The following is a 16,597-nucleotide window of genomic DNA, read 5'->3' as shown; positions in this document are numbered from 1 at the left end:
TGGAATTTCTCTCAGGAGCAGCCGCGTTTCGTTCCCACTCGGGCCGATCACGCGCCTGTTTCGTTTTCGCAGCGTTGAGATCTTTACATTCCGCGACTTTCTGATGCTTATCGGGCTTTCTCTGGACAGAAGTCACATCGCGCCTAATTGGTTCCTTCACTCTGGCATTGGAGCGCATCCGGTCGCTTAGGCACTCTGTCCTAGCTCCGAAGTGACGGAATAGTCTTTACTGTTCTGTAGTCATCCATATCCTTATCGGACAGGCTCAGAACGACATTAGCAGGCTGAGGCGGCAAAAGGGACACAAGCATGTAGCTCCAAATCTCCTTGTCTAATTTAGTCTTCTCACTGATGCTTTCAAATATGTCAAGAAATTTTGAAATGCTTTCGCCTCTCTTGAAAGCTCCCAGCCGAGATCGCGTCACATCCCAGTCTCCCCTGACAATGCTCTGGTCGATTTTTGCCATGATGCGCTTGATGTGCTCTGCCTGTTCCGCCTTCTTGCAAAGTTTAAGACTGCCTTCTTGCGCATGTTCTTGGCACTCTGCCTTCTTACTCTCCGCTTTCGTCGAAGTTCCGCTTCCCTCATTCCTGACTGCGCCTCGTATAGCGTCTCAACTTTAAGCTGCATTCTTTTCAACCGCCGCTCCTGTTCCTCTATTTCCCGTTTCTCTTGCTCTGCCGCTACCCGTTGCTCTTCTATTCTTTTTAGCTCGGGTTTGAGGAGTTCCCAAGTAAACTCAATTGTTTCCTCATCGGCAGTTTCCAAAAGCGATTTACAAATATCAGCTTTCTCCATCTCCTCCTGTACTACCGCACCCAACTCTTCGCACAGCGCTAGCAAATCCGCCTCCGGCCATGTCATGAGATCCATGCTTGCTGCTCCTAGCCCCGGCTTTGCTGTTCAACTATTGTCGTGAGGTTACCACACACACACCTCACCGAACAACTTCTCTCGATTCCCAGGAGTTCAAAAGTTATTACCCAAACATTTGAAGCCTCGCAAATCTCAAGCAAAGTCCGAGCACTCACCCAAAGAAGCAGCACCACGAAGCATGGTCGATCCAACCGCTGCCAACCAGTTGTTGAAGTCGGAGGGGCCCTGGAGTTGAGAGGGTGGTTCAGGTACGCAGGTCCCGGCTCGGAAGGACGATGGAGAACTCCATTGAAGAGGAAACTGTACAGAAGGTTTATTCACATATTTACAGTCGAAACGGGAGTGACGGAAGTGCTCTGGTCACCAAAAAACATCCCGTTAAATAACGTTTGCATTCCCCAGATCCCTTGACTGGGGAATTAAGCTTGAAGAACGCTGTCCAATAGAATGGCCAGTTGATGACGCTGGTGGAACCACCCACGTCAGAGGCGGTGCTGGCTCTCTCTCAGCTCGGAAGATGGGAAGGGGAAGAAACACAGTCATCAAACACTGATGGGTCACTTCGATCATGGCGGCAAGTCTTCTGCTTGTTGCCTCCCAGCAGGTGAACGACCGTCCTCGTATTCCCCCGCCGGATGTCCGAAGCACGAGGCCTCTGTCGACGCACACAGCCGTGTTTCGATTAGCAGCAACAGCTTGATCTTGTCAGCACCGCTCCGGCGTTCGGCGACCCCTGGTAGACTCGGCCACTGGACGCCGCTGCAGTCGCCGCTGCTTCCGCCGGTGCTTAGCCTTCGCCGCGTCTTTGCTTAACGACGACCCACGTCTTGTGGTAATCTCTCCCAGACCCGCGTTCTTCGACCTTGACACCGCATCTTGCTTCCCGATGACACACGTCGGGAAGTAGTCTTTCCAGGCCCGTGTACTAGGACCTTAAAGGGCCACTGCCCAGGATCCGGACATTTTTGAAAAACAAGCCCACTGCATAGATGAGGCATCGAAGATAACCTCTGCAAAATACTAGAGCCATGCGCGCCCCGAAAAGCTGCGAAAATTCAAATCAAAGCCCGCTCGTTCTTTCCTTCAACAAAAACGGGCCCGGCCCACTACTCTGAACCCCGCTGACGTCAAGGGGGGCTACTTTCGCTAAAGGCACTCCATTGGTGCATCGTTCTGACTGACGGGAGAAGGTTGGGCGTAGCCTTGGCGTCGCGTCGTCTGCACAAGGCTTTCCGCAGCGCCTTCTGTTCTGGCTCATGCCTACAAACCCGCATGAAGGAACAAAAAAAAAAACTGCGGAGGGAGCGTGCGGCGACAGCCTTGAACCCTAGCCATAAAAAGTAAAAAATAGTAAAACTGAGGGAGTTGGTTCGCCCCCCCCTCCCCCCGCCGTGATCACCTCACGAGACGCTCTGCGTACGCGCTCCCTTCTCAGATTTTTTTCTTCTATGCAAGCCCTCCAAAACAAGGTTTTAATTACTAGTGCAGCAGAGCCTTTCCCTCGCTCGCCCACTTGACCGCTCCGCACACACACCGCTTATCTTTCGTGCATCTTGCGTACGCCTTGACTCCAATGAATGACATATGCTTTGGAGCGGAGAAAAGACACAAACACACAGAACACAAACACACATGGAGAAAAGCAAACGGGCGGTTGCCGAGTCCGCGCTTCGCCGTGTGTTTCGAACACAACCGACTTCCGGCCCTCCGCTCGTGAAACGGTGGGGAGGCCTAAAAGAAAATGAAAAGGTGGCTCGTTAACTGGGAATGACAAACAGATGTATGAAAGGATGCGCTCGCTAACAAGTCTAGGTGGTCGAGCCGATCGCGCCTCTCGATCGTTCAGTGTGCGGAGAAAATGCAAAAACCAAGAAAAGAATTCTATTGAAGGCGGGGCCATGACGTCGCCCTGTGACGCACTCCACAGACACCATGCCTCCGGCTTACACCGGAGAAGGAAGGGGTGATTTTGCCTTGCCGAGCCTACTCGACGAGGAGCGGGAGAGAAAAATTTCGAGGAGGGAATGGAAGGAGAGGAGGCTCGCTCAAAGTGAGGTAGAGAGTGTCTGGGATTATGGGGTGGGCAGGGGCCCTTTAACAATGCCTTGCTACTTACGTCGCAACTTATTTAACGTTCCTTCTAATTTGAAACTATTGCTTTATCAAACACGAATACGATAAAAACTGGAGTATGCAACACCTGTATGGCACCCTGCTCATGACAACTTCAGTAATGATCTTGAGCTGGTGCAAAACAACTCTGTGCGTTTAATCCTTGTTAACTACAACCGCACAGCGAGTATAACTACTATGAAGTCTAATATCTGCCTCCCATCACTGACATCGCGTAGAAAAGTGTTTCGTATCACCCTCTTCCACAAGCTGTACCATCATCCCGCTCTTCGTGGTCACCTCCTCCTTCAGAAAATTTCTGTATCCCGCCGCACTGATCATGATCACAAAGTTGGAAGTGTGTTATGCAACACGAAATGCTTCCCGATGTCATTCCGGCCGCGAACCTCATGCGACCAGAACCATCTTCCCGCAGAAGTTGCCGGCACTGAAAATTATGAGCAGTTCCGCGCAGCACTCGCTAACATTGTATATTCAGGCGCTGTTTAACATTCATGTAATCAACTCTATTTTTCTCTCAGTTTTTGTATATTTACCATTCCCCCTGTGTAATGCCACTGACCTTGAGGGGTAACGTAAATAAATAAACAAATACAGAGTAATATGCAAGCCTCGCACACAACATTCACTAATATTTCTTTCTTTCTGTAATAACGCTTTATAGACAGCTTAAAAACTCATATTGCACTGACGTGAAGGTTCATTTTTCAGTCACAAAGTTCCATACTGTAGAGCGCAGGATACCGCTTGTCCTGCATCGTTCTTCTCTGTTTGTCATTGTAGGCGCTATTGTTTGTTTTCTCTAGTACTATGCACCACCTACGTCAAACTGAAGTTCTTCTAAATCTTCTTTGATATTAGCAGTCCCAAACTCAAGCCTTCTGCACGATTTGAAGAACCTATACTTACATAAGCGCACAGCCGATTTTAGGCCCAAGGAGCCGAGGACACCTTTTATGCCTATGTAAACAGCTAATCTATTTGTACTATTGTAACTTGCATTCCCTATTTTACCTCATGTGCTGTTCTTATATTTCGTGCCATAATGCTGAATGTCGTAATTTTTGTATGTATTATAGCGTAAATTGATACTGTATGTCTGCTGTCAGTGTTTTCTTTACTGTGTATCTCTTATGTTGTTTGGTGTACTTTTCATGTTCTTTTAAAGTAGCAACTTGTTTTTCTTACGTTCAAAACTCATCTAATGGTCCTCTGGGCCTTGTCAAGCTGTGTACACAGCTTTTAGCCCAGGGTGACCAGCCAGATTTTTTTGGTAAATAAAGTTCATTGACTGATTTATTAATTCATTGATATGCAACTTACAAATGATTGGAAATGAGGGGAACATGCGCACGGGGCGGAAAGCGCGTGGTCTGCCAGGAAACACTGAGGTGGCCCCGAGAAGGGCCTTTAGTAAGGACGACATCCGTTTTGTGCCTCCTCTCTAAGCAGCGACGACACGGCGTGCGCAGTCCTCGTTGTTTTGCCCGAGCTGTCGAAGCAATCCTTGGACGCTAGCACGACATTCGATGTTTTTATTTAAAAAACACGAGGGAACAAAGTCGTGCTGTATGCAGATGCGATCGCCTCGTGGTTCCATTCACGGCGAACAATCAACCGGCAAGCCCGGCTCTTTGGACGGATTCAGGAAACGACTGAAAAGAACAAAAGTAAGGAGCGAACAAAGGTGCACTGTTTACAGGCTAGAACACAAACTAACCAAGCTAGGCGCTGCACTCGGTTAACCCATTCAACGAGGCGTAGCGTGAGCTTTAAAGCCGATTTCGACAAAGCGTGAGAGGTCGCTAAAGAAGCAAAGGTACACTGCACTGGGTGAATGATATAGCTAAGCCAAGCGCAAGTCATGACTTCTCTAAAGCCCCACTGCATTCGTTTAACCCTGCAACGAGGCCTAGAGCGGGTTCCGATGTCTGGCGCCGATTTCGACAAAGAGAGGGAACACGGCCGCGAGATTGGATGTCCGCAATCTGCCAGGAAGCAATGAAGTGGCCCTGAAAAGGGCCGTTTGGAGGAGCTCTTCAACGTCAAACTACAGCGGCGTGGCGGCGCAGTGAGCAGTAGGCCCAGCGTCCGCGGCGAACAATGACTTCGGCTTCCGAGAAGCATATCCAGGAAACGATGCTGCAAAAAAAAAAGTTTCGTTATAAGCGCCGCACTTTGGCGAGTCCTCAATGCACGAGAAAACTTGCAACAATGTAGCTCAGCCCTTACCTCGGGGTTGAGAATGCGCAGTGCGCACGCCCGACAAGCGAGTCAGCATGGGTGTCAGACGGCGGTCCCCAAAGCGCACCTGATGCGGATCCTTGTAGTGCCGCGGCAAAAACTTAAAAAACGAGTACGACACTAGTCACGTGCTCCTGGCGAAACGGCGAAAGCCGCAGGCAAGAACTGCATGGCTAGTCGCCGACGAGCGGATCCGGCACGAACGCCATAGCTGTACACGCCTCGAAACGGCCGCGCCGAGGAACACGAAACGAATGACTCACCACGCACGCGAGGCGCGGCGGGTGCATCTAGCGATTCCCCAGGCGCTCTAGGGCAGTTTTTTTTCCTCCATGCTCTAGGGACCAGCCGAGAAAGGCGCGCTGACGCTATGTCCGGTTGAGAACGAGGGCGAAGTGAAAAAACGTCACGGAGAAGCGCATCCCATCGACCAATCAGCGTTTCCAGCCTACCTACCTGCAAATGCTTCTGCGCCGGCGCGCCGACGACGCCACAATCAGGGTTGCCAGGTTTGGCTACTTTGCGCCAAACTGGCTACTTTTGAGAGCTCTTGGCGACAAAAATTTGAGCTTGGCTACTTGGCTACTTTTTGACTACTTTTGAAGTGCTATTTATGAACACCATTATCCTGTTGCACCTGCCTTGTTGTCGATCAATGGGGAACAATTTCGCGGGGTTAGGCCAAATGCGAATTAGTCGTGCAGGCACTTCGGTTTTCACTTCGGTTTCGGTTCGAGGCTCGATTTTACACGTCAAGCAGGCTTCAGACAAAGATCGGCGACTTAATCAGACTTGAGCTCCATCTTAAGGGCATGACGAGATAGCATTAATGGCTTAATGCCCAGATACGTGGAATTGGTTATTCTATACATTTACTGATCGCTGAGAGTCCTACCACTCCTGGCGCCGTGGTGCAGTGGTTTAGCAATACGCTACTGCCCTGCGATGGCAGGTGCTGCCATTGGTGGGGCTTGTGCCCAGGTTGCTCTTCCCAAGCAACCAGTCTCAACCAACCAGTAATTTAACTTCCACAAGCCATGGTGGGGAGAGTACTCATAATCTGGTAGGCAGTGCTTCAGTCCTAGAGTTCCACGTACGCCTTCACGTAGGACTCACAAGGGCTTCACGTAGGGCTTCGTGCACTTTGTTTACCCATCACGAAATCGCGACATGTCCCCTCTAATGCTCACGCATTAATAACTATGACTGCGTCAAAAGAACACAAAGTATTTGCTCTGCCGAGGAGAAAATGATTTATTCTGGTCACTTTTCAAGTCATGTCATAAATACCTCTTATGCGTCCAAGTTATTTACAAGCGCTGTTGTCCCATAGGTTGCCCCCTGTCTTTAAACTGTAAATTTCCTGCCTCCAGTCACGCTATTTTGGTGTCTTGGCGCCAATTCTGGCTACTTTTGAGACCGTGGCCGTAGACTGGCTACTTTTTGGCTACTTTTATCATTTTATTTGCTATTTTTTGAGATTAGGAGCTGGCAACCCTGGCCACAATCGTGCAGCGGCGGCAGACAGGAAGCAGGCCGCCGCCTCTCCATTCCGGTCGTGGGGAGGTGTACGCGGATTCCAAAGCTGCCGAGGGTACCAAACCTCAAAACCTGTCCAAACCGTCGCTGCTTTATGTACTCCTGTTAGACCCGCCCCGTGTAAGGCCCGCAGCCCCACCTTAGGGCTCAGAAATCGAGGGGGCAGAGAAAACCGAAGTTGTTCATTGCGTTACTGGATGGCCTTGGCTGCTTTTCCGTCGTCCATCATCATCATTGTCTCGGCTGATTGACCGCCCAACCACGTCACCGTGCTCTTGGAGGTTAGAGTTTCTTTTCTGAATCCATACTCATTCGCGTACTAGCACAATTCTTCCTTAAAATAATTGTCTCTATTCCGCCACTCGTCAAAATCATCTACACACAGCATTGCTACAGCAAATGCCCACATGCTTCTGCAGCCTCGTTTCATTCGCTTAATCTCCGAACAACACGATCAACAAACTAATCACGCGGCGATAAGCGTGAGTGCGGAAGTCAGACCCCTGAGAAGAAAACTGTTCACACCACTTTCAAATACAGGCACTTCTCTTTTTTTTTCGCAAAGGCCTCACCTACACTGCCGCAAGCGGGTATACCACTACGGCAGCGCGAATGCTGCCTTTTAGGCATTGTTCGTGCGAGCATTTTGCGCGTTGTTGTTGTTCAAACAGCGCTATGTAAGCATCGTCTGAAAACACAATGTGCACTTTGTCAATTGACGCACACCGCCACAGTGTAACTGCATTAACTGCGCAAGAGGTGGTACTGCAGATGACGAATTCGGCAGTTTGTTTGACATGACCTACTTCAGAGAACTTTTCTGAAGAAACTACTTCTATTAGGACAGTTTCATGTGGATATGTAAAATAGACATTAATCTAGTACTTTACGTTTCAGTATGTGCGTTCGTTGAATTTTATTTGATCTGCGACCTTTTAAATATATCAAAATTTAGTTATTTTTATTTTGTGCGGAAATATCTGCCGCTTATCGGGTAGCACAGCCTCGATATTTTTACCACCCGCAGAGGACATTATGCTAGTGTAGTGTGCGAAGTTTAATCAACGTATCTTCATTAGTGTGTTTTTAATTGCCTTTCCAATTTTAAGATTTCCGTAATACTAAAAGAAATAAGACGGACACGGCAACGCAGACGAGCGCTAAGATAGCGCTTGTCTGCGCCGTCCTAGCCGTCTTTCATGTTTCCTTCGCGCTATTTTTTAATGATGAACGTCCGCCAACTAGCCCAACTTTCGCCTTTACTCAGCAACAAGCCGTTGGTATCTCGACCAAGTTCGACACGCCCATGCATGTAATTTTCCTGCGTCGAAATTGGGAAAACAAAAACAAACTCAATCTAATTCGTAACCTTTCTTTAGTAACCTTACGTGAGATAACAAAAAGAAATCGGCTACCTGAAATGGCCAAGCAGAGGCATGGTCTATGACAAAGGTGATTTCCCTCTGCCGCGCTCAAACAATGGCCTTTTCAGCCGCGCGCGTCGGGTTCGCGGACTGACCACCTTTTCAGCTGCAGGGGCTTAGGGAGAGGGAACCAACCCACCCTTCGCCTTCGCTAGCGTCTTTCCGCCCTTTCGACAAGAGTAGAGGTCCTTGGCAGCACTTGCAAAGCCCATAATTGCTGGTCGACAACCGACTGCAACAAGCACTTCCCGCCGCATGCCTTTCGCTTTGAAGCAGGGAACACATGTCCGGCAACGCGTCCGGCGCGCCGCTCCGGTCGCCGCTTCCGAACTGCCGCACCACAGCAAGCAGGGACACACGAGGAGCGGTGAGCATCGCTGCGCCGCTCAACCCAAGCTCCGCCCACAACCGGCGTCGCACTTCGCCGCCGCGCAGCGGTGCCTGAGCGCTGCTTGGCTTGGTGTACAAATATTGCAAGAAAAGACGGCATCGCCTTGTTATCAGAAAGACTGCATGCTATACTCGAGCGGCGACAAAGCATGCCTGCTTATGTTGCGAGCTTTCGGCAACGGCACCGCTCGCGGGCGCTCCGGGCGACGAGCTCTGCTGCTGCCTGTCTGCCGTGGTCGTCGCTAGGCCTATAGCCTGCTCCGCATCGAAGCGGCAGGGGCCGGCGCTTCGGAAGTCGCCTGCGCTATAATTCAAGGCCTATTCTTCACTCCGCTTCGCTGTCAACAGCATCATCACACAATAAAATAATAGTATGGTCATTTTCCGTGGCGCCTTCAGCAGCGGCTAGCGGGGGCCAGTCGAGCCGGACCCCAGCGTCGGGCCAGCTAGCGGCAGCTGCGAGGCGGTTCTCGCAACTAATTCGCTCGTACCACAGTTGTTACTTTTACCAGCAACTCGGTATTGGCCAATGAACCAGAAAAATGATATAATTTTCTCATTTCCCTATCCCCAGGGTTTATTATTTACGTCAAGAACACTCATTAGCTCGTTTTTATGACGCCAGCAGACGCGATCCAGGCTGGTCGACCGGCAGGCTCGGCTTACTTCACGTTCGCACAAGAAAATACAGAACAGCCATGCTACCAGAAAGGATGCTTCCTAGATTCGAGCAACGACAGCATGCCTGTGCTAGAGTGGAGCTTTCGGCAACGACATCGCCAGCGGCAACGCCGGGCGACAAACTGCGCGCTAGTCCCCGACTGCCCTAGTCGTCGCTAGGCCTAGTGGTTTCGTATCGACGCCGCAGCCGCGGGCTCTTCGGGACTGGCCAGCGCTCAAAAAAGGTGCTACACTCGGCACCCCTTGTTCGTTCTCCCAAATCCGGGACTGTTTGAACGAAGACATGGTGTTCGGTGAAAACAGCGCTGTCAAACTAACCGTACAATTGAGCAGCCGACACACCGCTCACCACGGTACCTCTGTCGTGCTCACCTGTGACGTCGCGAACTCGACGTCATCGTGACGTTGGCGCTCTGCGCGCTCGCATTGGCTGCCGCTGCCCGCCGGAGCGGCGTGCCGGACATTCGCCGGACGCGGTGCACCGGACATATCTACGCGGTTTGACGCGTCCGGCGGTCGCCGGCTGGCCGGAGCGGCGCCGCCGGACGCGGCGAGCCGGACCGGATTCGGAGCGCCCGCCTGACATGTGTCCCCGCCTTGAGTCCGACTTTTCGCCTGGCCTCCTGTCTGGCTGCATGCGAAGAAAAACCCAGCACACGCGTCTTTCTCTCCTGGAGTGTTCGGGGAATCCGCATATATTGCACGATAGTTCCCCCTCAAATCAAGCACAAGCAAGCTCGCAGGCCTATCTGCTTTTTCTCTTGCCTCCTTTGTCCCAGGACAGCGCAGTTTGATTCTTCTCGCGGACTGACAGATTTTCAGGGGCCTCTTACCTGTTCGGCCTGGGAAATTTGCGTTTAATTTCCTGCCATTGCGGTCAGCTTTTGAACCACTAATGCCTGTCGCCTGGCCAGAAACTGTGTCCGCGAGTTTCTGTTGCGCACCGCGGGAACATTACTGTGTCTGCCGCCTTCCGTTCTTCGCTCACATCAGCAGCTGTGAGCACAAATGAGTCGATTTCTCTGTTTACCCTTCGCCTTTGTCCGTCTTCCTATTCTGCGAATAGTCTGCTCAGCGTGTGTCCCCAGATCAGAACTAGCTTCTTATAGTTTTTCCATCGCACCTCGGAAACCTTCATCCGGTTCAAAACTAGCTTATTTGGCTTCGCAGCACAGTTTCAGCTCCACGCAGCTGATAGACGGACCTTCAGCTTCCCGCGAGTTGCGCCGTTTGCTCCACTGAAGGTAATTCTCTTCCGCCTGCTTATCAGCCGTCATGAGTCTTCATAGCCAACTTCGCTGAAGTAGCCACACCTCTTTCACTTTCACTGATGCTGTAGCGACGCCTCGACTCGCAGCTGCCTCGACTCACACACACTGAACGGTTCCGCATTGTTTCTCTTTTTAAACCTGCACCTTTGGGGAAATGTCCCTTTTCGCGGGCTTGCAGGTTCGACGCCTGTAGCAACTCAATTGAAAGGGCTTCACTCTTAATTACCCCACTAACTGCCTCCGTTGCCACTCCTACCTTCCTCTGAGGGGAATCCTCGCAGTCGGATCGTGTAGGCCCCTTCTCTGAATGCTCTCTATCTGCACTGCGGCTACCTTGCTCGAACACGGCCTCGGATACTGCGGCTTTCCTTGGAGCGCCTACCGGTCGGACGTGTTCTCTGCCGCTTACCTCGCGGTGTCGCAATTAACCAACTCGCCTACGGTCACAGACTTTGTGGGTCCAGTTTGAGAAGTAGCCTCACTCCATCCCTCCAAGATTTTGCTTTTCCCGTTGTGGGCTGCCCTTCGCTGCGTAAGCTTCTTTCACTTCTGCGTCTTACCTTTCTCTGTCCTGGTCTTTCACCCAACGTTGCATATTTTCCCAAGCGATCTCACAATCATCCTCTTGCTCCGTTGAAAGAATCTTGATTACATGAATAATATCGCTTTTTCATCCACAGTGACCCCCAGCTCATCGCACAAGAACAACTGTCCTGCCCTCGACAACCTCATCATATCTGTGGTCGTTCCATTTAAAACCTGGTCTTGCTCGCTAATGCTGATTCTGATCTACTATACCCCTGTGCTACAGACATCCGATCAACCAGCAGTTCAAATATCAACGCAGAATTTGAAGCCTCGAGGATGCAAACCAAAAACCAAACACTCCCCCGCAGATGCAGCACCTTGCCACCCGGTTCATCTCACCGCTGGCAACCAGTGTTTGATGGGGGTTTCGGTGTCGCGGCTCGACAGAATCTTGGTCGAAAGGACGCCCTTTCCACTAGGACAGGAGTGCCGCTGAGCGAAGGAGTTGGGTGATGGAGAAAGAACACGACGGGGTTTATTTACATAACGTACAACGGCCAGAGCGGAGAGTCGGCCGCACTCGCTGCCGAGTTATATAGTACGGCCTCACCGAGGCGGGACCGTGGCCTGAAACTTTCACTTTTGCGCACAACACTTCCTCTCCCTTGTGGACACGCCCCCGTCACGTGTTTGAGCTTGAGGGTGAGGAAAATGACATCGAAGCAGCGCAGACTGCGGTAGGATCGCATGTGATAATCTCTTAGGCACTCGTGGCGGCCCATTCGTTTTGCCGACACCTGTTCGTCATCACGCGACGCGCGAGGCAGGCACGCCAAAGGAGAACCACGGAGAACGAGACCCTGACCGCCGCGGAGGCACTGGGCACGTGAGGGGACACCGGAAATTGGGCCCTTTCGTGCTCGATCTTCCGCGAGTCGTTCTTCTGGTCGAAGACGGCCGCACTCCGATGGGGCAAAGCACGGTAAATGAAACCAAATGACACATGTGTCCTCTCCGTGTGCTTCAGTACGCTAAGCTGGCTGAATCCGAAGGAGACTTGCTGAGTAAACGTAAAGCGCGGTGAACACAGGGACGTTAGAAAGACGACGGACAAGCGCAAACTTCCACCTCAATCTTATTACAAAGATAGGTCAGAATATATAAAGACATGAAAGGGGAACAAAAAAGACACCATCACAGATAAAGTACAATGCGAAACGAAAGTCATTTTAGTGGTTTATGCTGACATACATAACCTCCTTTTTTCGGAAGTGTGGCTGATGGTGCACTTACGCAGCCACTCTTTGTCCTGTCCATCTCCATAGCTTCCTAGGATGGCTGTCAACACATGTGCGAAATCCGGAGCACAGTGACCGCCACCCTCGAAGTCAGAGTAGCGGCAGTGAACTGAAAGCGTTCCACGCATCTGACGCACACTGTTGGCATCCTCTCGCAGACGCTCGTACTCAAATCGTCCGCTCTGGCCCACGAAGAAACAGCTGCATGACAACGGTACCTCATAGACGAGAGCCTCAGCACAATAAACATACTTGTTGGCATGTCGTGTCTGACAGCCTACATTTTCACTTCCCGAAGGGCTCGTCAGCCTGCAAAGCCTGCTTAGTTTATGAGGTGCAGACAGGACTTTTACTTCCACAATCCGAGTTAACTTCATGATGTTGTGAGACAAAGAAAGGAAGCATGGCAAATCTACAACCCTTTTTTTCTGATTTTTCTTGATCACCTTGTCACTGTGAACCTTCTGTTTTTTTGAGGATATCCTCAGCTACAGCACAAAGCAGATGGATGGGATAGCCGCTCGACTTCAAATCTGCCTTCAGAAACATTCGTTAATCAAGGGGGGGGGGGGGGGGGGGGAGGCAAGACTTTCCGAGGACATTCGAAAGGCAGGTTTGCATGATGCCCCCTTTTTACGAGCTTCGTCGTCTTTCTTACGTCCCTGTGTTTACCGCGCTTTACGTTTGCTATCCATCACAAAGCCCGCACCCACACCTTATTATGACTTGCTGACGCTGTTCTCAACAGTCGAAAGGCGAAGCGTGCGTTGTGCTTAGCTGTACCTTGCCCCACTAGTGTCGGGGTGCCGCGTTGCAGCCTGTGTGCTCAGCGGCGTCACGACGGTGGTGACAACCGGGCGCAAAGCTCAAGGGGGCGCAGCTCCAGCAGAGGAGGAGGATGGGCGAGAGCACTGACCGTGGCGGGCACGCTGCGCTTCCCGAAGCGCCTTATTTAGCTCGGAATGAACTGAAGGGTTATATTCCGAAACTCCCAGCCTTCTATAACTACAGTCCGAGAAGGCACTTTTCGTCGAAATAACTTGCCTGCGGAGACACTTAAAAAAGGCAGGCATTGACCTCAAAGTGACCAAGCATTGTTTCGCATAGGACTTAGTCACATTCATAACTCAGTGGGAATTTATTGCCTCACAGCACCTTTTCACAAGACCTGCAAATATTTCTGCCGATATGCCTGTCTTTGCCATCATTAGAGGGGGGGGGGGGGGGGGGGGGAAGGAGGGGGGAAGGCTTGCTGTACTTTGAAAACTACGAGAAACTACTTGACATCAAAATGCACCGACGTTGAAAAACAATCTGCACCTTTGCGTTGTGCTGTGTTGGGTTTACTGTAGCATAAACATCTAAGGCTATCATGCGCCAAACATAAGGTATTGAAAACTCTTTTGTGCGGGATTTTATAAAAAGTGTAAAACAACGGTGGTGTCAAGCGCCTAAAATTTTTGTGAGGCCTAACGTACCGAAGCTACAAAAGGGTACACATGGCACTATAACATCGCACACCGCAAGGGTGTTTTTGTATTTCGGCTTCATCGAAATGCAGCGGCCACGAACGATATTGAACCCGCGACCTTGAGATCAGCAGTCGAGCGCCAAAGCAAGTGAGCCACCGTGATAGGGTGCTTTCACATTTAAAAAAGATTTTTTTTACTGCCATACACAATCAGATTAACTGTATGCGTTTACCAAGTGCCCCCCTCCTTTCCCCTCATTTTTACACCCGTTCGTTCTTGATGAGGATAAGCCGAGGAGGATTCAGTTATCAAATTTTCTACCTGAATATGAAAACAAAACTTTCTGATATAATTACAGCCTACTGCTTATCAACCGAAGGAACTTTTCGTTGCCACAGGGAGCCTGTTACCAATCCCTTGAAGGCAATACCATCACGAAATCGTTGCCCGCGACGAAATTTCTTGTGGTTATGAAGGACATAGAATCCATGGGACCCAGGTTTGAACTGCAGGGTGAATGGTAAATCTCCATGGAGCGCATTCCCAGATACCAACTTGTTATTGCCGAGGCATGTGATAAGGCGTAGTGTCGTCAAGCAGAAACGCAGTTGCCCCCCCCCCCCCCGCCCCCCCCCCCTCGCCACCCCTTTAGCGTTTCGCTTTGATTTGTCGCGTAATGTCGCCATTCATCCATTCTCCACTGACTGTCTTGAGTGGAACGAATTTCAGTAAAACACGCCATCAATATCCTCACTATCTGTTGCTGTTATAAAGGAAGACGGGCAGCGGAAGCAGCGGCACCGCCAGCGCACGATGGTTGCGTTGACGGTCGGACATGGTATTCAGAACTCAGAGCGTCATTTTGGCTAGCTCTCCTCAGGCTGCTTGCCTGGTAATCAGTCTGTTTTCACTCTAGGTGATGGAGGGCAGGGTCCTGTCTTTGTCGGAATGGTTTGGTTTATGGTTTATGGGGGTTTAACGTCCCAAAGCGACTGAGGCTATGAGAAACGCCGTAGTGGAGGGCTCCGGAAATTTCGGCCACCTGGGTTTCTCTAACGTGCACTGACATCGCACAGTACACGGGCCTCTAGAATTTCGCCTCCATCGAAATTCGACCGCCGTGGCCGGGATTGAACCCGCGCTTTTCGGGTCAGCAGCCGAGCACCATAACCACTGAGCCACCGCGGCGGACTTTGTCGGAATGGTCGGAAGACATACATGGACAGCATGCCGCCCAAGGTGCGGTTAAACCGTTCCGTCAAGCCGTTAGTCTACTCATGCCGGTGCCTTTATAACATACACACGATTCCGGCTCCGCAATTATTGGCACGGTATTTTCACCTTCGTCCGCAAGTACGTCAGCTCGCGCCATGGCAGTCAACGCCGCAAGCCCGGTCGTCACCACTCAGTGGGCTTGATGCAGCCTCTCCCTTGCCCTTCCCTGGCCTTCTGACCGCGTTGCAATTGACCTCTGCGGACCACCTCCTCACATGGCTGCTGGCAACCTCTGGGTTGTTGTAGCCATCGAGCCCCTGACACGGTATAGGCTGACACCACGGCCCGCCCTAGTTCTACGGTGCCCAACGTTGCGTCTTTCATCTTGCATCACTTCATTCGTTGCAATGGAACACCCCGGGAACTGTTGAGCGACCGCGGGTGCGTCTTTCTGTCCGAGGTCTTGGAATCTCTTCTACAACAATGTAAGATCACTCTGGCCAAACGGGCGAGTTGGTTATACATTTTTTAAGGTAAACAGCGCGAAATACGTAGAGACTGAAACCCGAGGAAACACGGGAGAAGCACAGACTCGTCCTTACGTCGTTACGTTACGTTTTCGTTGTGTCGATGACTTCTCTTTGTGTAAAAAACGAACTTTTCTAGACAGATGACTGATGTACAAAGATATTGAAAGAAAATACTCTCGGTCTGCAGTTCGCCACTGAGATCACGGTCGATACCAGCCTACAGTTTTTAGATTTCAACTTGATAGTTGAGACGGGGCATACTGGCTGGAACTACCTACTAAGGCAGAAAAGTATTGTTGAACTACAAGTTGCATCATTCTAAGACAATAAAAACCGGAATTGTTTCATCTTTGTTGTCGGCCTTATCAAAATCGTGTGATCATATGATTAACAAGAGCCTCAGCGAACAAGCTGAGATGTTCAGGGAAGCAGGTACAAAAAACGCCGGAGTTGCCTATTAAGTTGTCGCAATAATGTCCCGCACGTTTCTGTGCGGCACCACTCCGTCTTATCATAAAAATATACAGTACGAAAAAACAAAACGGAAGGTGCCATTATACGATACGCACTCACCCTTTGATGACGAGGCCGCCGCGGTTGCTCAGTGGTTACGGCGCCCGGCTGCTGACCCAAAAGATGCGGCTTCGATACCGGCCGCGGCGGTCGAATTTCGACGCAGGCGAAATTCTAGAGGTCCGTGTATAGTGTGCGATGTCAGCGCCCGTTAAAGAACCCCAGGTGGTAGAAATTTCCGGAGCCATTCACGACAGCGTCCCTCATAGCCTGAGTCGCTTTGGGACGCCCCAAAAGCCATGAGCCACTGATGACGAGAAAGCTTATGCGAGCACAGACTTTGAAAAACGATGCAGTTGACCAGTGCTGAAGCGTTGCCGGACCTGATAACTCCGCCACCCATATCGCCTCACTTCAGTACAGTGACACGCAAGAAATACTGGAACTCAGTGCCTAAGTTCCAGTTTACGAGAAATGATTGC

Source organism: Amblyomma mixtum, chromosome 3, assembly GCF_055824585.1.
Source record: "Amblyomma mixtum isolate Tamu chromosome 3, ASM5582458v1, whole genome shotgun sequence".
NCBI lineage: Eukaryota > Metazoa > Arthropoda > Arachnida > Ixodida > Ixodidae > Amblyomma > Amblyomma mixtum.
Note: the sequence above shows the minus strand (reverse complement) of the source record.